Consider the following 27,110-nt stretch of genomic DNA (forward strand, 5'->3'; position numbering starts at 1 on the left):
AGGTAAATCATTTGATTGACTGATTCGATCCACAAAACATCATTCTTATACAGGTAAAACCGATGATTATCATATATTTTTAATCTATAATATGCAATTAAAAAGACCTAGAAAAATCCAATTGCACGAGTTCACTTTCTATTTATATCTATATCTATTTTTATATCGCTTATATGACCATCGGAGGTCTTCGGAGGTCAACTCGATAGTTAATTAGATGGCGCCACGAAACGAAGTTACATATTCTCGAGCCCATGTCCTGTAAATTGTTTATTTTAGACTTTTTATACTTTGGATAAATGTTTTACATTGCTATGAATCAAATATGAGAATTTGAGTCAAATCGGTGAACATGATTTGACATGTACAGCTAGTGCCCCTTTAAGGTTCGTTATAAAACTACCAAAGGAGACACAGGGCCGAGTTAACAAAGGCAGGATAATATAAAATGCTTTTAAATTATCTGACCTTATCTAAAAACTAAAAAAAAACACGGACTTGAATAAAAAAAAAAACAGTCAGGGTTACATGATCTCACATACAGAAGATATATAGTCCATTTAGGAGAATAATTAGAATTTTATGAGAAGCGTTTTACATCTTCCGTGTGGGATAAGGATGCAGCAGAAAGCCTTTTAAATGTTTAGATTTAATTCTGCGAGCAGAAGGTTAATCTTCTTGTGATTTTGGAGTACTAATTACAGCAGTGAAAGTTTTAAAATCTGAAAAATGCGTGTTTTTTTCTTCCAAATTTACTTTTATCGAATTGGAAATTACTTTGCCTCAGTGGCTGATGAATTTTTTTATCAAATTTACTATGTGACATGTTCAATTGTCTAAATCAGGGGAAGTAGAATATATTCATAATGGAGACCGATCACTCTTCTGAATACAAATTACAAACTTTATCTCCAGTATTGGCGAAAAGTCTTAAATTTGTATTGCCGCATCAGCACAGGTCAAAAAGGGTTTGTTAAGGGAAGGAGTATTTGTCAGGGGAAATGATTAATTTAAGACATCATGGATTTTACGGAATTGAGAGATTGTGAAGGTGCAATTATTTTCTTAGGGTATTTAACAGGGCGGAATAGTTATCACAGGTTTTTTGCATTCGCATGTCCATATGACAATTAAATATATCAATTATATGCCTTTTCTTTTGAAAGAAAGATTTAAGATCAAAACGTCTTCTGCCTCTATGCAAAAACGGAGGTTGTGATAGAGTTCAGAATACGCAGAATAAAACGTTGAACGGCTTTTTTCCACTTGTATATTTGGTAAACTAGTCGTTAATTAGGTCTGATATTGATCAAAATTGACAGAAAAACACAAACACAAAATTTGTATCGGTTTCCTGTGCTTTTTGTTCCCAGTTTTATTATTTCCGATGAATAGATTGATATAGAAAATAACAAATTAAAATATTTCCTTGTGTAACAGCTACAACAAAAGAGTAAATTAATTGATGTACTCAGCATGACATTTAACATATTAATAATAACTCTGCTTTTATTGCCTAGATTTGGAAATATAATTGGAATTTCAGAGAAGTCAGATGGAATTTGTTATGATAACAGGTAAATGACAGTAATTCTTCATTCATTTCGTACGTCCGAAGCGCTTTTCTGGGTGTACCTTCATTAGGAACTCTCAAACCTAAATGTTTTCAAGTCGATGATGTATAAGAATTGAACACGTGAACAAAAGGGGCCGAAACTAAATTGAAACGAATTTGATTTTAAGTGGAAGTTGTAAATTATATCGACCACGTACAGCTGTTCTCCTCCTCCTCCTCATCATCATCATCAATGATTTAGGGGAAATACTGATAGTTATATAGTTGCATAACAATGTATAATGTAAGGACCTCCTTTTCTAAACTCTGAACAATATACAACTTTGGTTTTTTTCAGAACTAGTTTGCATTATACCTTAGTATGTTGCCGGAATTACGAATTTATTGACGATGGGTGCAAAGGCAAGTAGTTTATCGTATTTCATGTATAGCCTTACGTTGATTTCTTAATATATGTGTCAGCTATTTTTTTACACTGTATCAGAAAATGGTAAATTAAAATATGTAGTGTTATGAAGATAAAATCACAAAACTCATTGAAATGAAACAAGATAAGCAATGATTGATTGTCATAAAAGATTGCCAAAAAAAAAACAAAAAAAAACAGTATTGATAGATTGGACAAAATTTCATTGAAATTTTCAAACACTAGTACCCACAATAATTTCTGCTAATGAAATTATTCAAAATCACCCTTTACAACCATTAAGTTAAGAGAAAAAAAAGATTTCCGAGTCTCAGAAATAGAGAGATTTTCTTACAATGAAAATATTCACGGCTTCAATATACATGTAACATCTAGAAAACTCTTAATAAAAAAGTGTCGGAATCCTGCAAGTAGGCAATTATCTAATTTGGCAAAACACTATCAGAAGTTTGTTTCAAAAGACCACTCTATCTTTTTTAAGCAAGAACAAGAGAAATACACCACTTGGTACATAAATTGAGGCCTTTGTGCTAATTACGAACCTGAAAATATAACGATTAATTCTGTCGCATGCACATACTGGTAAAAACGATCCTAGGACGAAGTAGGACTAATTTCCCCTAAATGTGTTTCACTCATTGGCAATTTACTAAAAGTCCACAATTTGTATGTGCACTTTAAAGGGGCATAAGCTACGAGATATAAAAAAAAAGATAATAAAAAAAGATTTTTTTGGTTCAATCATTAATGAAAGGGAAATAGTGAAATAATAATTATCTTTTAGCAGCCAGTTTGGTTCAATTTTGTCAAAATAACTGAGCTAAGAAACATCGTTGATGAATTATTCACTTGTAAGTAAATAATTCGATCTCATTGAATCCGTATTCATGTGAACTTCAATTTAACATGAATGAGCTAGCAGTCGGTTCGATATTCAAATTTAGTTGAAAATTATAAAAGTTAAAATAATCGATAACATTAAAAGCATGATAGTCATAGTTAAAAGATATGTAGGAAATCGTTTTATGACCTCTTCAACCTGTTGTAAATTCTCGTTGTCAAATATAAACCCTTATGTAAATCGGAGGGCTCAAAGTGCCAGTTTGATATTCAAAATTTACAGTGAAAACCTACCGGTTTGAATATCAAACTGGCACTTTGAGCCCTCAGTAAACATAGAAGACAAGTAGTTTGTCCAAATTCCTTTTGGTCTCGTTTATATCTTAATATTAACTAACTATCTGCATAATATTAGGAAGATTGAGAGTTCAGGGGGTCTAGACAACCCCCTGTGCCCTTTGACCTGAATTTTCGACGATTTTTAGTTGAAAAGTGACAATTTAAACCCCCGGTAGATATCGAAGATGACACTATTCTGGGAAATCCTTTTGACATTATCTGTATATATACATAGTCTAAAAGATCATCGAATTTTATGGACATTGAAAGACCAGGGGGGTCTCACCGTCATTTTAGCGGTCTCCGGTAGGTTTTCATTATATATTTTGAATATCAAACTGGCACTTTGAGCCATCCGTAGACATAGAAGACAAGTAGTTTACCCAAATTCCTTTTGGTCTCGTTTGTATCTTTATATTAACTTACTATCTGCATAGTATTAGGAAGATTGAGAGATCAGGGGGTCTAGACATCTCCCTGTGCCCTTTGACCCGAATTTTTGACGTTTTTTAGTTGAAAAGTGACAATTTAAACCCCCCGTAGATATCGATGATGACATTATTCTGGGAAATCCTTTTGATACCATCTGTTTATATACACAGCCTAAAAGATCATCGAATTTTATGGACATTGAACGACCAGGGGGGTCTCACCGTCATTTAAGCGGTCTCCGGTAGGTTTTCACTATATATTTTGAATATCAAACTGGCACTTTGAGCCCTCCGTAAACATAGAAGACAAGTAGTTTATCCAAATTCCTTTTGGTCTCGTTTGTATCTTTATATTAACTTACTATCTGCATAATATTAGGAAGATTGAGAGATCGGGGGGGGGGGGGGGGGGGGGGGGGGGGGGGGGGGTCTCACCTTCATGTTAGCGGTCTCCGCTAGGTTTATTACTATATATCTCTTCTTTTCCTTAATTATTTCTATTTATATTTTTAAACGTTACTAGAGTGATTGTTTTTTGTTTTTGATTCTAGAAATATCATACATAAAAGTACATCTTTGATGTCGTTTTATTGATAAAAATCTATATTTCATAAAGACAAATGTGCGATTTACATAAGGGTTTATATTCGAGAATTTACGACAGGTTGAAGGGGTCATAAAACGATTTCCTACATATCTTTTTACTCCTTTTAACTATGACTATCATGCTTTTAATGTTATCGAATATTTTAACTTTTATAATTTTCGACCAAATTTGAATATCGAACCGACTGCTAGCAGCCGGTTGGATATTGAATATCGAATATCGAATAACGAACCGGCTGCTTACTTCACATTCATCTATTTAACCCCTTAGGTAGAGATGGGTTACGCATGATTTAGGCGTGTTGAGCTATTAAAAGGAAAAGAATGTCAACATTGGAAGTGAAACAAGGATAAACCATTTGGTTAACTGATTCGATCCACAAAAACTCATTTTATATGGGTAAAAACAATGATTAACATATTTTTTTTTTACCTATAATATGAAGTCAAACAGACCTAGAACAATCTATTTATATCTATATTTATGTTTATATCGGTCACCTCGATGGTTAATTAGATGGCGTCTATGCTAAAATACACACGAAATGATGATGCATATTATCGAGTCCATGCATCGTAAATCGTATATTTTATGCTTTTTATAATTTGGATGTACGTTTTAGTACGTTATAAGTTCAATATGAGAATTTGAGTCAAATCGGTGAACATGAATTTGTCGGCTAATGTCCCTTTAAGGTTTTAACAACAGTCTGCTATATTTTATAATTTTCAAGACAAAGTTTTGAGTGCCTACAGATTGCCCATAACTGCAATTTTGACTGATTTTGGCAAATTTCGACTGGTTATCCAAAACATATCTAAAAAGGGCATCCTTAACCCAGATCAAAGTACATTTATGTAGGAAAGAAAATACTATGAAAATGTATTTGGAATACAATTTAATTAAGTTTGTTTAAAGACGTCCTCGACGCAAAATTTACAAAACCGTGTAAAATTGCGAAATTATCTTCAGCGGTATTATATTACAATGCATAACCTTTTTATTTAATCAAAATACATTATATGAGAATATTGATTCCCTTATACTGCAAATGACACTTAAATTTTGTTAGTACGAATTAGCGCTTTCTTTTATTAACTTGTATCAGGGACGCCCAAATTAACTTTTATCAGGGATGCCCAAATTAACTTTTATCAGGGACGCCCAAATTAACTTTTATCAGGGACGCCCAAATTAACTTTTATCAGGGATGCTTAAACCAAAACAATTGAAAATCAGGAAATTTTAAATACGATGAAACGTTCGGGGATATAATCGAATACATTAGCTTTTTACAATTGTCATAGCTTGAGCCTGTGTTTGAAACATATAAGGGGAAACTAGTATTAGCTTTTTCTGTATGTAGAGTGTATATAATTTGTAAATAAAGGTACCGTTCCTAACTCAAATCAAAGTAATCTTAAATGTAGTGTTTGATTTGGGTTATAGCAGCAATAAACACGATGTATTATTATACATGAAAGATTCATTACGAATGTTACCTTTTTCGTATACGTCTGTTATCATTGTTCCTTCGTTCTTGGGCTTTTTTTCTGTAAACATCGTACTGGATGTGCATGAAATATTTTTCACTGGACATTAAGAAAACAACACCTTATCAATCTTTCTGTACACATATGGATATGGTTATATGAAACGAGATCTACGAGTACTAATTTGAATCGTATATTCGATAAAATATATATAATAAATAGAATTCTAGTTACTTTGTAATCATTTAAATTGGTAAAAACTCTATCAATTTACTTTTTAATGTTTTGTTTTGAATACAATCGTAATATATTTATCACTTTTAACAGCATGTGGAGTGGGATATCATACAATAGAGGCAGGTAGAGAGAAGTGTAAACCTTGTCCTCCACACAAATACGGAAAAAAATGTGGTAATAATTGCATCTGTAAAGCAAATGAAAGGTAACAATGTGCAGTTACAAATGTACACGAAGGTACAATGTTGTCGGCACCTGAAAAATAAGCTTTCATCAAAGGCAAAAGCTTAAAATTATCCATTACCTGTTTAGATTCACGTACCTTAACTGCATACAAGAGCCCGCTGTTTTCTGGAATTTTGGTAGGACGAAAGCATGTTCTTCTGATCTGAGCAACTTGACAAATATGCCCTCCTGTTTTAATTTCATACATACTGTTTTGTTATTATTCAAAAGAAACTTTTTTCAAGGGTTCTTCATCTTCAGTGATCTCTTATTTGAAACCAAACTTTGATTTTCCAAATATTTCACTTATTGACAAAGTTACACCTATGCGTTGAACTATTTCTTTTTAGAATATATACTACTTTTCTAACTACATGTATGTTCTTTCTAACCGGGCTCAAATAAATGGTTCTAAACAATATCATACCTATCGGCTTCCAATTTGTTGACATCACAATGTATATTTTATATATTATACAGTTTTCTATCAATATGATAAATCACTTTGACCATTGCGTGCACATTTATATTTTAGGATGAATTCAAATGTATATCGCCGGCCAACATTTTATGAACATAAATTCGTTTGAAAATATATGATATTCATCAGTACAACGGATGCATACATGTAGGGCTTGCACCTTTTATATAAAACAAGAGTGCCATGCTGATATGTCACGCCTGCTTTACTTTACTGGCCTTGATTGATTTTATGTTGATATATAGTAATAAAAGTCATCAGGATTGTAAGAGACACTCGTATATTATAAATACGAATGGCAGATATATTCTAAAGAACCACCAATTCTTTTCCAAACTCCATGGGATTTTAAAGTTAGAGCTGTAACAGGTTTTGAACTTATGAATAAGAAATGGCTGAATTGAGCGAAATATGTTTTTAATGCCCCCGCCCCGCCCGAGAGGAGCATTAAGTTTTACCCTTGTCCGTCCGTACGTCGGTCCGTTCGTACATCCGTACGAACGTCCCAAAATTAGTGTCCGTTCTCTAACTAAAGTTTGCATCAACCAAATATTATGAAATTTGTTACAAAATGCTTATTACCACTAAACACAGATCAAGTTTGAATTTGGGTTGCGTCACTTGTTCTCTGGTTATGTCCTTTTATAAATAGGAAAATTGGCAAATTGCAGTTTCCGTAATCTAAATTTGTTTCGCCTCAACTAAAATTTATGAAACTTATACACAATGCTTATTACCACCAAACTCAGATCAAGTTTGAATTTGGGTGGCGTCACTTTCACCGGTCTCGAGTTATGTCCCTTAAAGTTAATAAAAGGCAAAAAATTATAAATTTGCCGTTTCCGCATTCTTACTTTAGTTTGCCTCAACCAAATGTTATGAAACTTTTACACAATGCTTATTACCACCAAACACAGATCAAGTTCGAATTTGGGTGGCGGCACTTTTGTCGTTCTTGAGTTGTGCCGTTTGTAAATGGAAAAATTCATAAATTTGCCGTTTCCGCACTTTAACTTTAGTTTGCCTCAACCAAATGTTATAAAATTTCTACACAATGCTCATTATATGTTTTTTTTACCAAACCTGATCGATTTTTAGAATTTGGATGGCAACACTTTTGTCGTTCTCGAGTTGTGTCTCTTCTTAAATTGAACAATTGCAGAATTTGACTTATATTTACAAGCGGAGCATCTATATCCCATGGACACATTTTTCATTTATTTACTACATACAGTTTCTTCCGTATACCCGACACACAAAAAAGTCACGTTAGTAGAATAATAATCATCTAACTTTTAAAAGGTTTGGAAGCTAGAGGGCGAAAACGATTTTTGTACACAGAAATGACGAAGTTGACCTAAGTTTTCACCAAAATTTTCGCTGTACTTAAATCCATCAGTGACGAAATGATGTGGATGTAATCAACTATAGGGCACCGATCGGCATTCAACAATGGGCAAGATCCATAACGTATATGTAGTAAACTATAACCCCGCCACATTCTGTACGTGCTTGTCGCAGGTCAGGAGCCTGTGATTCAGTGGTTGTCGTGTGTTGTTGTATATTTTATTTATTTTTCGTTTATTGTTTTGTTCATAAATCAGGCCGTTCTTTTTTTGTTTGACATTTCTTTTACATTTGTAATTTCGGGGCCATTTATAGCTTACTTTGCGCATGTTGAGGTATTAGTTTTGGTCATTTTTGAAGGCTGTACGGTATCATTTTGTCTTTGGTGGAGAGGTGCCTCATTGAAAATCATACCACATCTTATTTTTATATTAACAGCCAAAGTATGACCAAATGAGAATTCAACGGCCTAGAATGCCTTAATTTGTTATTAAATGAAACAAAATCATTTGTTATCTTGGATTGTACATATTTATACATGCTACTTTTGCATTAATTTTTATTTATTTCAGTTGTGACAATAAAAATGGGAGGTGTATTCCATGGACCACATTCAGAACATATACTGAATATTGGAATTACACAAGTAAGCGTTATTTACATATAATTGAAAGACGTATATGACCCAATTAAAATCTTACATTGGAAAATTGCTTACATATAGAATCTTGTGGTCATTTTCACTGAACTAGCACACTGTTTTATTTAGGGGCCAGCTGAGGACCATCTCCGGGTGCGGGATTTTTTCGCTGCATTGAAGACCCATTGGTGGCCTTCGGCTGTTGTCTGCTCTTTGGTCGGGTTGTTGTCTCTTTGACATATTCCCCATTTCCATTCTCAATTTTATCATACACCAAAATGGTACATTTTCACGAATCGTATCATATTAACAACATAGTTTTTGAGTAATAGTTATCCCATTGACACACCCAGTCCGGGTAGTTTTAGTAACTCCTTTTGTTCGTTTTATGAATACAATGTATACATAGGGATTATGTTTTAAAACTTTAACAAAACTTACTAACTCGTTAAATAGCAACTTGTTTCGGAAATCTCGACTAAATTGATTGCGCTGAAAGAAACGGTATTTTTAATGATTTCCACAGTTTAATATTGTGTATGTAAAAATAATGGCTTTTGGATTTGGCAAAGTGAAAATCTTTCATAAATGTAAATTTTTGTTACTGTACAGCTATCACAAGGATTTTCAAATAATAGCGTCAACGTGGAAAAAGTGCCAAACAATTCTACTGATGGAAAGGATACATGGGCTTATTGTCTGCAACACAAGTTTTCCTATTGAATGTATGTGATTCATGTCTAGAAGATAAAAGGATGGCCTTCATGACTATTGTCTGAAAATATTTTTTTTTCATGTATAACCGATGATTGTGCATGCATATAACATAAGAGCTAGATCTTTTGGTACGATTGTATATCAAATAAGTTTTGTTTGCCTCTAATGTCGATTCGTTCCATATATATATATATATATTTGTCTCAGTGTTATGTGTATTTTTTCATATACTGAAATTTCGGTATGTCCATGAAAACATATTTTAACTATTTAAGAAGTTTGTCTTCTGTTAAATATACTGCTGGTACATTGTTTCATAGGATATCAAACGCAATCTACAGAAGAAAGCGATAGACGAATTACAGTTGATGTAAATCTAACAAAACACAAAGGTGAGTCACACAAATCTGTTATAATATTATTTATTTGTATCTCCATTAAAGGAAGAGTATCTGTAAACTTTTAATATAAACTATTTACACATGGTAGCTATCGGTATGGCCAACCATTTGATAATGCCGTAAAGAAGACAAAGTATACGATTCGGAAGTAGTTCTGCATTCTTTATATTTTTTGGTTTTTTTTATGCCAAATGAAAGCAAGTGACCTTCACATATTGCCTGATGCGCGGAAACACTTCTTTGCTAAAAAAAGAAGAGGTTGTTTGCATTACGTTTAAATCTATAAAAAAAACTGCATTTAATTCTTATACATGTTTTTTGTACAAATCCTCGAAATTAAAATGTCAAGTTATTTCAAAACACCCTGAATCTGAAAGTAAAATTTTGACACAGCAATTCGGCAGAAATAGTCTATTTCCCTATTCCGTAATTCACCCTGTAGAGATCCATTTGTACGACTAATTTCCCTTAAAATGGACATACATTTTCATTGACAAGAAAGAGCTATTATATATACAGACAGAGTAAATTTATCTGTATGGAACTAGGTAAATTATTCCTTAAGTTTTTCGAATCTTTTAATTTACCTTTAATCTTTTGATAAGCTATAAAAGCTTGTGACATCTGTGATTATTTTTCTTTTTGAACAGGCACCACGTGTTTTACTAGTTTGTGCAATTTTTATGTATACATTGAAGGAATTAAAAGATGCTCATATATTATAGTTATTGACCAAGCAAGTTGGTATATGTAATTTAATCTACACGGCTAGGAATCCGGGTTAATGGGTCATTCCGACCGTACAAATTAAATGATATGTACCGATTTGATTGATCAATAACTTGTTTTCAACACATGATGCCATCAATTTACATGAACATTTTGGAAATATTCGGACGATATTCAATCTTTAGATTTCTTGTAGGTAAAGAAAGGGAATAATACGTATTTAAGTAGTAAAATGTTGGTAACTTTTTAATTATTAACTTTTTTGATATTCAGACTTTTTCCTAAGTTGTTACAGTATTTGGAGAATTGCGTTTTAATGGCAGATCTTTGATTCTTTCTGTTAAATTTATTCGCAATTTTTATGTAAATTCGTGACGATCAATCAAATCACATAAGTTTTCTTTAAGGTCGACAAGTTAAAAATTCAATACAACATAAGTGCTGAGTGATCATTTGAACTGACATAAAGAATTAAGAACTTGACATATTACTGTCTATAGTTGAACGTCTTATTCTTCTTAAAATAGCGATAGCAAAAATCATTATCATGTTCAAATTTATTTCAGACGATAAAACAAAAAGACTTATAATTAAATTTTGATCCTTACTGTTTATCAATGGGTATGTCGTGTTTAGTTTGACAAAACAAGCGGATAAGAAAAAAAATGTATGCAAAATAATATTTAATGTATTGATAGTAAACAAAGCATAGGCAGTGGAATAAAACATTCATTTCCCTTTGCCTCGGGAGGTATGAAGATTTGCTCACCCTCGAAAAATCATATTTCCCTCGGGCAGAGCCCTCGTGAAATATTAATATTCTTGGGTGAACAAATCTTCATATCTCCCTCCGGCACGGGAAATAAATGTATAATGTTTTCCGACCGTGCAAGTCCCTCATGGGTAGTCAAGGTCATTTTAAAAAACCTCGTCGTCGACAATATGTTGCCCTCTAGATGTGTTTAGTGGTTTTGTCGTTTGATTGCTGTCTCATTAGCGTATAACCCACACCTCCTACAGTTTTAGTTTTGTTTGATGTACTTCAATTGGTGTATGACAAATTATAAATAAAAAGGTATTGAGTATTGATTAATTGGCTTTCTTTCCCTAAGGAATATGCTCAGAAGAAGATTAATCGAAAAGAGATGTACTTAAATTTATGGTGCAAAGTAAACAACAAAAGAAAAAATAGTTTCACTTTTCAATCTTAAACTTCTCCCCTTCGCCCTTATTTTTTTCAACTTTATTCATTCAGAAGACATGTCCTATCCAAACGAAGTCTGATTGACCTCCAAATTACTAATTATATACTTGAATATATACATGTACCTCATTAGATTCGATCCAAAATAGTCACTTAAATGGAATATATATCTAAAAAGTCGTAATGAATTCCATTTGGAACAAAACTAATCCAAATCAGGTTTCAGCTATTTTGGATATTTTAAGAAATTACAAACACAAAAAAATAAAAACATATCTTGTTTGACTTTGAAAAACTGATTTAAGATTTAAATCTACACATAATATCATAAAGTGTTCTAAGGAATGAGAAGCACTTTCCATCTCATAATTTGAAACGACAAAGTGTATACAAAATTTTTGATAATTGATCTCTTATAATGTAATTGCAGGGTCAATGGCGGATTTCAAAGAGGGGCGAAAAGGGCTCGTGCCCCCCTTTTGATTGGAAAATATATAATGTATAGTCCTAAAATCTAACTTTTTCTTATAGAATTACGCCGTTATGCTTTTGAAAAATGCTGGATCCGCCACTAAAGATTAAAGTACATTTGAACTGTGCATTATATTTGAGGTATAGTTAATGCACATCTTAGCTGTGCATTATCCAGATTATAGCACAGTTAAAACAAAGAGAGTTTGCCTATGTCATGTGTTAACAATAAGAAATGCATCGGGCCACATTTGTATGTCTAGAATCTTTGTTTGAAGCATTACTGGGTTAACGACCAGTTGTCTTGCTCATGTATTGTTTTGCTTGTTGTCATTGTCACTTAACGAGTTATGCAAAAGAAGAGCCAAGTCGAAATATTCACCCCTTTGATTTTTTTCTCTGACTTGCATGTACAGTTCAGCATTGTCGAGGATAGGAGATTAATTAGGTGTATCATGAAATTTCAATCAGCTAGACTAATTGACTGCATGGTTGCTTAATTGTAACAAATAAAGTTACCAACACTGATACTCTTGGATTTTAGGAACAGTCACTGTAAGATCCCGGTACTTGAACAGGTTGAGTTTGTAATTCCTTTTGTCTTTTTGATGCTTTTAACGCTGCAGTTTTTGAAGTGTGTTTCAGGTCATATTGTTGACCCTGTTTTATTTTTCCTAGTGATAAAAACAAAAAGAATATATTTGAATAAATACAGAATATTGCTTTGTACTATAAAAAAAGAATCTGTCAACTAGTAACCTCTGAAAATGCATGGGAATAGAGATGGCAGATACCAAGGGGTCATTCAAATTAAAAGTCATAAGTGGAAGAAAAGCTGAAAAGCCATGGCAAAAAAAAACGTAAAACGACGAAAAGACGAACAAGTCAACAAAACACTACTTAGAAAACTAATGAATGAGCAACACTAGGCTGTACTCACCTGCTCCGGAAGGGTAAGCAGATCCTGTTCCATATGTGGCACATGTCGTGTTGCTCATGCAAATATAAATCCATAGATACTTTTCGTTAAATGAGGTTGCAATCAAGGAAAAGGGGGCGATATTGTGGTCACGACAACCGGAACAATTATACGTGGTCACCTGTAACGCATATTTCAAGACTAAATATTCTTCTGTCATGAATGAAATATTAAGTTTATGTAAAGCTAGTAATTTATTAAATTACACCTATAATGATAAAAATAATCTTTATTAAAGAATATGTCATGAAGCAGACAGCTAATAATTTTTCGATGTAGTATATACATTACCAAATAAAAAATAATAATTTTGAACATGTGTATCAAGCTGTGACCTTCAGAGGTGATATGTATTGCAGATCGGTGTTATGCGTTGATATGAGATAAAATAAAACGTGAAAATTAATTTTGCCATGAAACACTTATATTCTGAAAAAAGTTCCCCACGAACCATGCCAGATACTAACTTTAATTATACCACAGGAGTCCCGATTTCGGAAAGGTCTACACAATGTATAATTTTTTTTAAACACCGAATTTATGCTGAATCATCAATTTTATTATTTGTCATTAAACATAGATCAAACGCCTATATATATCATGTTTGCCTTGTCATTATTTGCTTGGGAAGCATCCCATTTTGTCCGGTATAGAACCAGTCTACAATTGGCGAGCGATATCTTTTTGCGTCAAAAATGAACTAATTTGCGCCACAACTTATTATTTGCGCCAATGTTACTTCTGTGCCACTTCATATAAAAACTATAGGTATCATTTGCGCCAATAAAAATCATCTGATTGTGCCAATTTTATGAATGTATTTATTTTTACTGATATATATCAACTAAATGATTGACATCCCTCCTCCTTCATCAGGGCTTGGGACCGACAGTTTCTTGAATTATGATTTTGATACAAAAAATATGCTGAATTTAAACGTTCACTCATATGATATAGAGTTTAAACTATAATATGTCTCTGTTAAACATTAAACCAAAGGCTGGTATTTGTAACGGAGAACAGACACATATTCCTTCCTGCTCACTTCTCTCACAAATTGATTCTGTCCCAATTGACCAAGGGTATGGCAAGCCGTTCTCGTCAAAACTATGTTTAAACCATTTTTTGAAAAATGTACACACTGAAAATTAAAAAAAAAACACACAGAGATTAAAAACCTAAAAACACACACTGAGAATTTAAAATTACACACTGAGATTTCATAAAGACGCACTAAGATTACAAAAAATGAAAAACACACACTGAGAATTGAAAATTACACACTCTGAATCGAAAATTACACACTGATATTTGAAAAAGACACACTGAGAATTCGAAATTACACACTGAGAATTTAAAATTACACACTGAGATATTGTGCGCACTTTTTATGCGCACATATCTAATTAGCATACGTAATCTAAATCTATTACAAGCTTAAACACCTAGGGGATATAACTCGTTAGTCCTTCAATTTGGCGCCAAATGTTTTATTAAAAAAAAAAACATTAGAAATACAACGTATAGAAAAACTGCGTTATTAAAGACCAATAGAACAAGAAAAATCCCTACTTACTCTTATTTCAAAATATAACCAAATGGTGAAAAACTTTACCAAAATTATAAGCAAACATTGGAACAATCTGCAATAAGACAAACAATCGCGGCAGTAAAATTTTTACCTAAGTGCCTATTATAGCATATAAAGTAACAAAAATATAAAGGATTACTTTGCGAAATCAGGGTAACAGTTGAAAAACTTTTATGAAGGGACCCATTCTTAATCAGTTTTAAGCAAAAAATCCCGATACACTGTTGATAATATTAAGATGAATTATATGTCATCTGCACTATTATTTGTCTGTTTCTCTTTTTTTTTTGGCCATGGCGTTGTCAGTTTGTTTTCGATCTATGAGTTTGACTGTCCCTCTGGTATCTTTCGTCCCTCTTTTATAGGCAACAAACTTATGAATACGAGTTAGCAAAAAGCGATGTTAAGTCTTGAAATTTATTACGAATGTTGGTTGAAGGAACCGCATTTCATTATAATGACAAGAGTTCGGGAGACCGAGATATTAATCTGTTGAATTATTCATCTCATGAACATTCATTAGTAATGTGCATGTTGATCTCTGAAATCTCAGTGTGTTAATTAACAAGTGTGTGTTTTTCAGTTTATTTCATCTCAGTGTGTCTTTTGAAAATCTCAGTGTGTAATTTAAAATTCTCAAGGGTGTGTTTTTCATTTATGTCGAGTCTGCAACTTTTGTCGTAAAAGCGAGACATAGCGATTCTACATTCCCTCGGCGTCGTTGTTGTCGTCGTCGTCGTCGTCCGGCGTCGTCGGCGGCGTCCACAAATATTCACTCTGTGGTTAAAGTTTTTGAAATTTTAATAACTTTCTTAAACTATCCTAGATTTGTACCAAACTTGGACAGAAGCTTGCTTTTAATCATAATAATGATATCATCCAGAAGAAAATTTTGTAAAAAAAAATCCTGTTTATCCGTATTTTACTCATATATGGACTTAGTTTTTCTGCCAGTTAACATTACATTCACTCTGTGGTTCAAGCTTTCAAAATTTTAATAACTTTTTTAAACTATCCTGGATTTGTACCAAACTTGGACAGAAGCTTGTTTATGATCAAAAGCTAGTATCTAGAAGGAAATTTTGTAAAAAATTATCATAGTTCCTGTTTTTCCGTAAATTACTTATAAATGAACTTCCAGTTAACATTACGTACAGTCTGCAGTTAAAGTTTTTAAAACATTTATTAGCTATAGATTCATAACCTTCTTGGATTTTTACCAAACTTGAACAGAACTTCTTACAATCAAAAGATAGTATCTAGAGGAAAATTTTTATTAATTGTTTCTCCATTTTTGTTGAGCCTGCGACTAACAGCAAAAGTAGGCGAGACACTGGGTTCCGCGGAACCCTTACGAATTTTTTTAAATCTCAGTGTGTAATTTTAAAATCTCTGTGTGTAATTTCGATTTCTCAGTGTGTTATTTTAGGTTTTTAAAACTCAGTGTGTTTTTTTTTAATTCTCAGTGTGTAATTTTTCGAAAAAATGGTTTAAACATAGTTTTAACGAGAATGGCTTGCCATACAAGGGAACAACTTGTGTTAAAAGAGTGTAATAACATAATCAAAGCGATAATTAAAAAAAATATACTATAGTCTAGTGAGACATTCGAAATATTATATGACGTGAAATCAATAAATTTACGTTATATAGCTGGAATTTGCATTATGAAGATGTCGATTTAAATTAATATAAAATAATTATCATTTTTCAATATTTGCTTTCATATCAAGGATAATGATTAATTGTTACATATTTCTATAGAATTACTACTTACCTACTTTTTTTCTCGCTACTATTTAACTGTTAGGATTTTACTATTCGTTTTTGTTGAAATTTTGAAGAAGATCTCTTTTGGTTATCTTGTATTGTGAGCAACGATGATCCTAAACAATGCCGGGGTTAACTATCCACTATTGAGTCTAAAGTCTATTTTTTTCTGTATTATGGTCAGAAATAACCACACTTGTCAATACAGACCACACATTGACATAAGCGGAGAGTGCACTATGAATCGAAATTCATCAGTATTGAAATGTAGGGTCAGTCAGGTCGTTGATTCGAATGAGTTTGAGATTAAAAGACAAATGAAGAAGAGAGGCAAATTCATCAAAAGTCTATAAGGTTGGGGTAAAACAGAAGACGCCGGAATACTATTGCAATCGATGAGAAGTCAATAGTTATTTACTATGTCCTAATTTCACTTTTGAATAACAACATGTTTTCGAAATAACATTTAACACGAGTTCATGTGTAACGGAGATTTGATAACAATGAATGCATTTTGTAATAATTTCCCTTTAAAATAGCAACAGTGTACATGTTGTATTAAGAGGTCAAAGAAATCAAAAGGATATTCAGACTCGAAACTCGATAACAAATTGTCAACGCCATGGCAAAAAAAAAACGACGAAAAGACAAACAGTCTACAAAGCACAACATAGAAAAGGTTAAAGACTGAGCAACACGAACCCCATCGAAAACCAGGGATAATTCCTGGTGCTCCGGAAAGGAAAGCAGATGATACTCCTTATCGTTGTTTTCAGTCGTCTCACTGTCTATATCACTCTGCTCAGCTCTTCCTAAAATTGCATATCACGGCTTTGTGACGTCAAATACGTTGACCCGGTCCTAATAACTTTGAGACGGACATATCACCGAAGTTATAATGAATGAACCGACGTTGACAAATTTTACCCGAATTTAACAAGTCACCTTCCGGTTTGCTGGTAAAACAAAGAAAAACACTTGTTTCTAACATGCAAAATACAACTATATCACATCCGTCGTGTTGCTAATGTAAGTACAAATTTGATAATTAATAAATCTCGTTCGATTATGTAAAAATCGAGGAAAAGGGAACAGGATTGTGCATGTTACAATAATTGGAACATATCCGTCGTTCTTTTTAAAACAGATATTCCATAACGGTCAACCAACTCGTGATGGCATGCGTTAAATTTTCATTTTTAATATGGTAGTTCAAAGAAACCCTATTTAGTTATCGCGAAATCGAGACGGATGAATATTGGACTTTCTTTCCGAAACACATGTATAATCACTTGTTCCATTTTTATGACTTGAGTTAAAATGGACCGGATTTTCTGAATTAATTCGTATATCTATATATAAATGAATTTCAGTGGCAAAACTGCTTCAATAAAAGAAACCAAGCCCAAAATATAAATGTAATATTAATTATTCCATTTTACATGATGAAACAGCACATCACAAAATAGGATAAAATCATCAATTTAAATCATCTCAACCAAAGAACTGATCAAAAAGGGAATGTCGCAACAATTTAAAATAATGTCAACTTCTTTAAGTTTTAAATTAATAATAAAAAGCTTGTGAATTTAAAAAAAACGAAGCGGTTTACAGAAGTACACGAACAATGTGTAAAAATAGTATTGATTGGCTTATATCGTTTTAGTTGCTTTCATGGTTTTATTCATACAAATTGAAAACCTATGACTGAATCAATTGATTTATCTTTCAACCTAAAACAAAATCATTGGATGTATGAATTGAACACCTACTGCAAATATTCAATCTTGAAAGCCAATCATTTTAATATAATTACATTAGATGTATGTTTCAATTAAGTTATTCTTATTGGCTACACTGCAATCTCGCGTTATTCCTTAATCAACTTCATTACACAATACAATTTATCATTCATGATGACACGAGGTCCCACAATAAAGTGCACAGGTAAATTAAATAAAAACTTGATAAAAATCGTGTTTTCATTATCCTAGCTAAAAAATGTAATTATAAGTATTGAATGCTTCTTTTTGTAACTTCATAGGGTTGTAAAAGCGTTGACCGTGCGCACATTTTTAGAATGAAGCGCTTCCGCGCTTCATACAAAATGTACTTCGGTCAACGCTTTTACACCCCAATGAAGTTACAAAAAGAAGCATTCAATTCTTAAATGAATCCTCTACTGATAAACATGATTTCAGATAATTGTAAATATATTTAAAAAGATGGACTTTGATGAATGTTAATAAACTTGGAACGCATTAACAAACGTTTCCAAAATGCCATTTTTATGTTACAAGTAGACCATATGGCAAGCTTGATTCAATGTTTCAAAAGATGATCTAATATCAGGCAAAAAACCCGAAAAGAGATAGCAACAACAACTGACCCTAAGGCTTGTCTTATAAATGCATATCCACATTTAACTTGGCTAAACAAATTAGAACATCAAAAATGCATAGCAAATATAGCGTTTGTTGACAACGAATTTTTGCTGTCTCAGCATAAAACATCGGCCGCTGATTTTCTAAGTAAATTGCGACATTTAACATAATAACTTGATAAAGTCATACTATAGTTTTATCTTCTGTACATGCACTTAGATTTCTTAAGATAATAAAAATTGTAATGTTCATTACTTTATTAATATTTATCCAAGAAATATATGTTTTCCTTCTTTTTCGTACAGCCACTAAAAACTATGCAATACTCATCTACATGATCTGCGCTGGTTTCATCATACTGGTTTTATGTGCAGTTGCAGCGTTTTACAAATACCAAAAGAATGTAAAGAATGTACCGCAAGGTACTATCAAATATGGAGAAAGAGGTTCAGATATTCCGCCAATTCCACCACGACCAATGCAGCCGAATGTGTTTATTGAACTACACGATAATGAAAGCGTATATGAATTAATTGATGACGCAAACCTTCTAAATTTTTAAAACTCAAAATACAATAGCATTGCTCTGACATGATGCAATTGTATATTTACACAATGCGATATGTGATTTCTGCATTGCAATATACATGAAAATTAAAGTCTCACAATTATTTGCTAGAAGCACTTTGACTATTACATCGATTTATTCATTACCTTTATAAATGCTGGCTTGTATATATTCTGCATTTGAAATTACTACTTAATGATGATCAACGAGGACGATCACGTTTTTGTTCTTGAACTACAAAATTATGATAATACCAAATTTAGAAAATATTTGTTTTAATCATTCATCATTATGCATTTTTTTTACTCATTTTTTAAAAACCTAATTTTTGTAAGTAAAGATTAATTACTGTGTAAAAAAGGACACCATTAACTGTAATAAAGATAAAAAATTGATATATGAATTGTATGTTCCATTGATTCTCAGCCAACTCTCAACAGAAGAACGACTTCTGAAAGAGCTGTCACTTGACATATACATTATGGAGAAACTAGCTGTTGACAATATCTACAGGCAAAGTTTGCTCACACGAATTTCACACGAATCTTGCATGAAAAATTTCACATGAGATTCACCTCAAACGAGCTTATACATGAAACTCATGTTAAAATTGTCATGTGAATTTCATGTGAATTGAGATTCACATGAATATCAAGTGAACTTTTTCACATGAACTTTTCCAAAAAAAAAAAAATGATATTTTTCATAATTTCACGTGAAAAAAAAATCATGTGAGTTTCACATGAGATTCACGTGAAATTCACATGCACTGATTTTACGTGAGTTTCACGTATAAGCTCGTTTGATGTGAATTTCACGAGAGATTCACATGAATTTTAATTCGTGTGAAATTGATGTGAGTGAAATTTCCCTATGTAGGATGTTATATGGCTGGTGTAGATGCAGACTAGGATCGACTGACACATATGTACATTTTAAATTCAATCCTTTTAATAAAAATAAGTTAAAAAGAAAAAAAAAGTTTGAATAAAAAAAAAAAATATCAATCAATAATAAACTAAAACAAATATTTTCAATTATTTCTAATTAGCAAAAAAAAAAAAAAAAAAAAATGACATCAATTTACATGAAACTGTTTTTAAGTGAAATGTTAACTAACTTTGATTTAAGTTTAACTTGTTTAAGAATATTTAGTTTAAAATGTTATTCATTTTGATAACATGACTTACCTATAAATCTTAAATCTCAGGCAGAATATTTTACTTATACAGCAATCTACTTAATCGATGTTATGGCAACGTAACGTCCTTGGTTTAGCGTAAAATTAGAAATTACCAATTATGGGAACTGTCCAAAAAAAGGGTAAAAATATTGTGTAAGTAAGTGTCCTAAATGTTACAGATGTCACTTTGGCAATCTCGATACTTAATAATTTTCCGGAAAAATATTTGAAGTAGCTCAAGGTATACAATTAATACCGATAACGAAATGTTTACCTTGTTTAAGAACATAAAACTTATTAATAATTGTAATATCCCATACGTCGAAAATTTATGTCAAAATCTATCACAATGTAAATACCTTTAAAGCTACTGCATGTACTACATGTACTAATGGGGTCTCTCAAACACATCAGAAGCACAAAGGATCACCAAGGAGTTAAATACGAGCACAAATGACCTAAATGATGTTCGCTCCTCTGTTTCAAAATAACAAGCTGTTTAGAATATAAAAAGAAGATGTGGTATGATTGCCAATGAGACACCTCCCCACAAGAGACCAAATGACACAAAGATTAACAACTATAGGTCACCGTACGGCCTTCAACAATGAGCAAAGCCCATACCGCACAGTCAGCTATAAAAAGCCCCGAAATGACAATGTAAAACAATTCAAACGAGAAAACTAACGGCCTAATTTATGTACAAAAAATGAACGAAAAACAAATATATAACACATAAACAAACGACAACCACTGAATTACAGGCTCCTGACTTGGGACAGAAAAGACTGTTATAAACTGACAGTATATGATTAAAGGAACTAAAAAAGCAGAAAAAAACTAAGGGTCTGTGTGCTTGATTTTGAGATATAAGCATTTGAAAATTTGGTGGGTAAGTATTCTCTCTAGATTTTTCTTCCATTTATCATAGGCACCTTTTTTCTTTCAAAAACTATGAAAAAATGACAAGGATTTTATAAAATATGGCTTTTCAAACTATATGTACTAAAATTATGAAAAGAAAAGTAGAGGTTGCGGGCAATATTTTTTATTAGCACTCCATGGATAAAACTAGAGGATTCCGAATATCTGACAAAAATTCAAAAACAGGAGAAGCGAACATCCTTAAAATCCCCTTTTTGCAAAGAAATAATATTATTTCTAAAGAAAAAATGTTTACAAAAAAATTATTATAAAAATAGGGATTTTCAATATGTACGATTTGATTTAATGATCGGTACCGGTTCGGTCCTGGTTATGTTATAGCTTATATTTGTGAATTTATAAATAGTAATAGAATAATACAAATGATAGTAATATCAATTATTATTGTTCATATTTTTGTTGTTTTATTTTTTAAGCTAGTCAAATGAGCATTTTTCAAACTAAGAAAATTTGTTCATTATTAATTACGATAAAGAACATAAATAGAAACCTATATTTTGCTGTTTATTTTTTTTTTTTTTTGGGTATACTATGTTTTCTTATACATGGAAAGGAAAAATATTTTAGCAGTGTAAGAATACTTTCATTTAAAACAAAAAAGTTAAAACTTTATATTTTCAATGGTCATTTATTATGATACTCAGATGATATATAGGATTTAACAATTATAACATATATCACCAAAAGTTTAGACACTTGAAATTTTTTTTCATATAATTTGGGTTTTGTCCTCACTGCAGTTGACCCTGGCTGGTTGCTTCCTTATCAGACATAAGGTACGGCAAAACTATTTGTGGCTCTCATCATGTTTTCATTGAACTCTTGTCAGTGGCTAGTAAATGCTCTGCCATTAGAAATCGTTGGTAAACAAGTTTCACGAATAAATATTATCATCCTTTCATCTTACGAATAGGGTCATTCATGTGCGAAATTTACATTAGCTCACACATTTCAATGAGTTACATTGTAACAATACCTATACATTGTTTGAAATATAAATAATGTTTTGATGGCTATAGAATATGAATAAAAGAAAAGAAAATTTGACGTATACGTCAATGAGACAGCATCCCAACGAAACAAATAACCAACCTTTGTTAGTCTTGTATGTTTTTTTTGAATTTTAGTTCTATTAAATGTTTCGGAGTTTAGTGTGACGTCCATTTTCACTGAACTAGTACACATTTTTGTTTAGGAGCCAGCTGATGCCCGACTCCGGGTGCGGGATTTTCTCGCTGTGTTGAAGAGCCATTGTTTGCCTTGGGCTGTGTTCTGCTCTTTGGTCGGGTTGTTGTCCCTTTGACACATTCCCCATTTCCATTCTCAATTTTAATCAAATTTAAGTCTCATATTTCCGTGACAAAACAAAACTAAATAAAATCAAAAACAATGTTTACTGACAGAAATATCAGTAAATGCACTAGCAAACAAGCACTTTAAAATTGTACTTAGAAAATAAACACTTTTACATGTATTACATGTTTGGTTCTAGTCGTGTTTGGGGTTATGTTTAATATCTCAACACATTTCTATGTAAGCACATCATATCAAATGTACACATGCCTGGAATATAAACACTGTTAAATGTGTTTTAGAATTAAAATGTTTAGGATTAAAACACTAATTTCTAAACTAAACATGATCCTTAACACAATCCTAAAAACTTTCTTCCATCTCAACACATTGAAACAGAAAAACGAAATTTGTGTTTTTAAAAGATCTAAATACCATTTTTTACAGTGTAGGAAAGGAAACATTCTAACTGGTATATTTGTTAATTTACTAGTCTTTATAGTTCAAGTTACTGATCTTTCTGGTTTATTTACTAGTCTTTCTGGGAAGTTTACTTTCTATCTAGTAAGTGTTAGTAAAATATCTAATAATCCCATGGGCAGTAGGTTTACTTATTTACCTTGTAAATATTATTGCAATACTAGGTATTTCTTTGGTTGTAGTTGTTTTGTGGGGAACTTGGCATAATGCTTGGAAGTTTATAACAAAATTCAATATAAAAAAATACAGAGGAGATGTGGTATGATTACCATTGAGACAGTTATCCACCAGAAATCATAGGACATTTATGTAAGCAACTAAAGGTCACCGTACGGTCCTTCCCCTTTCGAATTCTGGATCCGTGTCTGCATCCTATAATAGTTTACATCGAATAAATAGACTATTTTCATATGATCCACTTTTGACTTCGGAGTATAAAATTGTTCGACAGGTTATCTATGGTAGGACTTTCGTGAACTCAGTCAGGTAAGAGTAACTAAAAGAAGTAAAATCAAGTTTACAATAGTCGCAATTTTGATAAAAAATAAAGTTTTATGTTTTCTATACACGACAAAACCATCGGAAAACTGTTATCCCTGTGGCACCGTTAAAGTCCATAATTCCTCTAAAGTCCACAACACCGCTATTAAAGTCCACAACAAATTTTCGCTAAAGTCCACAACGCCGCTAAAGTCCCCAAAATGACCTCCGCTAAAGTCCACAAGAAAACGCCGTTAAAGTCCACAATAACAAGTTCCGCTAAAGTCCACAAAAAAGCACCGTTAAAGTCATCACATTTTTTTTTATTATTAAAAACATCAATTTTTTTTTTTTTATCCCGTTAGTACAATACAAAGCATGGGCCTTTCTTCCCGGTAGTTATTTGTTTATCAGTTTGATAAATGAGAAAAGTACAGTATCTGTAGATGATTTTGTTCCATTAATTTTGATCTTTGTATTATGATCAGATGATGATGGCCAATTTGGACATCATTTCTAAAAAGTTCGTAAATTCGTTAGTTATTAACTTATTACATTATTACTGCATTCTTCAAGTACTGTTTTTTTTTTCTTATTCTTTGCATATAATCACTTTTTGACGTAACTATTGTACAAAGCAAACGTGCCTCCTAATCTATAACATTTGAACGGCATTCATTCGGACAACAATCTTGATTATGATTATAAACAACAAAAATACTAAGTATATGAATACCCAAAGGTCTCCTGTCACAAAACTTTTAACCAACGTTTAAAACGTTACTAATTTCGGTGTTGGTTATAGAAAACAACGAAAAATAATGTGTTATGATTTTCAGAACGGAAAAATGAAGCCAGTATGATAAATTCGAAATAAAAAAAAAATTCTATGCTATAAATTATATTTTTATCGATTAGTATAGGATATCGATGCGTTGAATGGGTGTCTTCCAAAATGTCACAATAAAACCTGATTTGAGTACATTTCAATGAGCCAGCAACTCAACAATAAATGTAATACATTTTTACACCACTCTTCCGGAAACCAAATTGGAAATTTAAATATTACTTGCATCATACTTGTATAACATTAATATCAGTAAATAGAATATTGATTAGTTTTTGACCTAAAATGAATTTACACAAAATTTCGCACAAAAGTGTATGTGTTGTACTGTTTCATCACTGTTCCAGGTTAGGGAAGGGTTTGGCGCCAGCAAAGTGTTTAACTTCGCCACATTCTGTATGTGCCTGTCCCAAGTTATGGACCTGTAACTCGTTGGCTGTCGTTTGTTGCTGTATATCATATTATTTTCCCGTTTATTGTTATGGAAAAAAATCAGGCCTTTACTTTTTTCGTTTGAATTGTTTAACCTTTTTTTCGTTTATTTCGAGCCTTTAAAAGCTTACCGTGAGGTATCGATTGTGCTCATTATTGAGGGCCGTACGGTGATCTATAATTGTTGTTAAATTCTCTGGTAGAAAATAATCTCATCGGCAATCTTACCACATATTTTTCTATCAGTTAAATAATTTCCGAGGCCTGGTTTGCCGCTCGATCTAAGAAGTATTATATCTACAGTAATCACTAGGATGTCAACACCGAGGTTGTAAATTCGATGAACCCCGCTCGAAACAAGAGGGTTCGACTCCAATCCTTATTAACTACTTCTTTATTACTCCTTTATCTAAAACAACATATTGTTGTCTTATTCCTTACACTCACTTCATTTGAACTTTGATGAAGAGTTGTCCCATTGGCAATCATACCACATCTCCTTATATTTTATAATGACTGTTTACTTATTCCGTACTGTGTTCTGTGTACTATTTTCGTTAACACATGACATGGGTAAAATCTCTTTGTTCTTACTGTGCTATAATATGGATAATGCACAGCTAAGGCGGACCCTGGATTTTGAATGGGATGGAACTTGATTCCATAAAATTAAAAAAAATATCTATTTTATAATATTTTGTGTACAATGTAAATCTTAAATGGGTGTTTGTGTGGAATTCTTTATCATTATTTTGATTTCAAACAAGAACATCATGGTTCAAAGTCTATTTTTAAGATTTACGGACCGTTTTGGCTGCTGTGGAGCCTAACAGACACTGAATGGAAACCATTCTTATGTTTTATAGATATTTGCAAAGGAAATTTAAATGTCAAATGTAGGCTCCAAATTATGTCAGTGTCTCCAGCATATACATAAAGAGAACGCTATGTTGGAGTTTCTTGTGGATGAACAAATGTTTACTAAAGAATAAAAAGGAGCACCATAGCTAGATAACTTTCAGAAATGTTGTCTGTTTGATTGATAGAAAATCGCAATACAAAGATCAAATTTATGGGGATCAAAAGCAGATACTATAATCTTTTCATTTATCAAAAATATAATTCAAGCTGATAAGAAATACTTTCCAAGAACAAAAGTCCATGCTTTTTATTAGATCTATATTTACTATCGGGAGTAAAAAAAAAGCGAATTGATCTTTTGATAATAAAAAAAAATGTGTGGACTTTAACGGTGCTTTTTGTGGACTTTAGCGGAATTTGTTATTGTGGACTTTAACGGTGTTTTTTTGTGGACTTTAGCGGAGGTCATTTTGTGGACTTTAGCGGAAAGTTTGTGGACTTTAACGGCGTTGTGGACTTTAGCGGAAAATTGTTGTGGACTTTAGCGGTGTTGTGGACTTTAGAGGAATTGTGGACTTTAACGGTGCCACAATCCCCCTCCCAAGTTGGATCAACAACCGAACGAAAATATGGAGCAAGTGCGGTGAACTAATTTTTTAATTAGATTGTTATATAATTTAATTTATTAAATTTCATTAAAAAACTTTTCTCGATGCTTGTGATTATCATAATATATGGTTGTCACGAACTAACTTTGGCACAAAAACCTAAGTGTCGCTTAGATATGTGTAAATCATTAATAGGCGTTTCAAACAAATTATGTGAACTTTTAAGAAAGCCTTAAGTTTGAAAAACATTTAGATATTACCAAATTAGGAGAGAGTGCTATGATTTATAGATTTAGATCTGGTTATCACAAATAATTAATTATAACTAGAACAGGTTGGGTTTAAACAGGCAAACTTGAAATATTGCAGATTAAGGGTACGATTATTAGGCATTTGACTCAATGTGGAGAAGAGCCGAAGAGCCTGGTTTACTGTATAAATTAGCAAAACTTGGAGTGGGCAAAAATATATTTAATATTAAAAAACCAGTATTTGAAAACTGAAACTTCCTTGAAATGGAATAA

At 32.2% G+C, this 27,110-nt stretch overlaps 1 long non-coding RNA gene across 1 annotated transcript; it reads left to right on the forward strand.

Moving 5' to 3' along the window:
• Nucleotides 1-6,038: 6,038 nt before the first annotated feature.
• LOC127715025 (uncharacterized) lies at nt 6,039-20,008 on the forward strand. Its single transcript, XR_007988078.1, has 4 exons — nt 6,039-6,155; nt 8,576-8,649; nt 9,681-9,752; nt 19,195-20,008. It is a non-coding gene; the product is annotated as an uncharacterized LOC127715025 (long non-coding RNA).
• Nucleotides 20,009-27,110: the final 7,102 nt, after the last annotated feature.

The sequence above is a fragment of the Mytilus californianus genome, unplaced genomic scaffold (assembly GCF_021869535.1).
Source record: "Mytilus californianus isolate M0D057914Y unplaced genomic scaffold, xbMytCali1.0.p SCAF_9, whole genome shotgun sequence".
In the NCBI taxonomy this organism is placed as follows: Eukaryota; Metazoa; Mollusca; class Bivalvia; order Mytilida; family Mytilidae; genus Mytilus; species Mytilus californianus.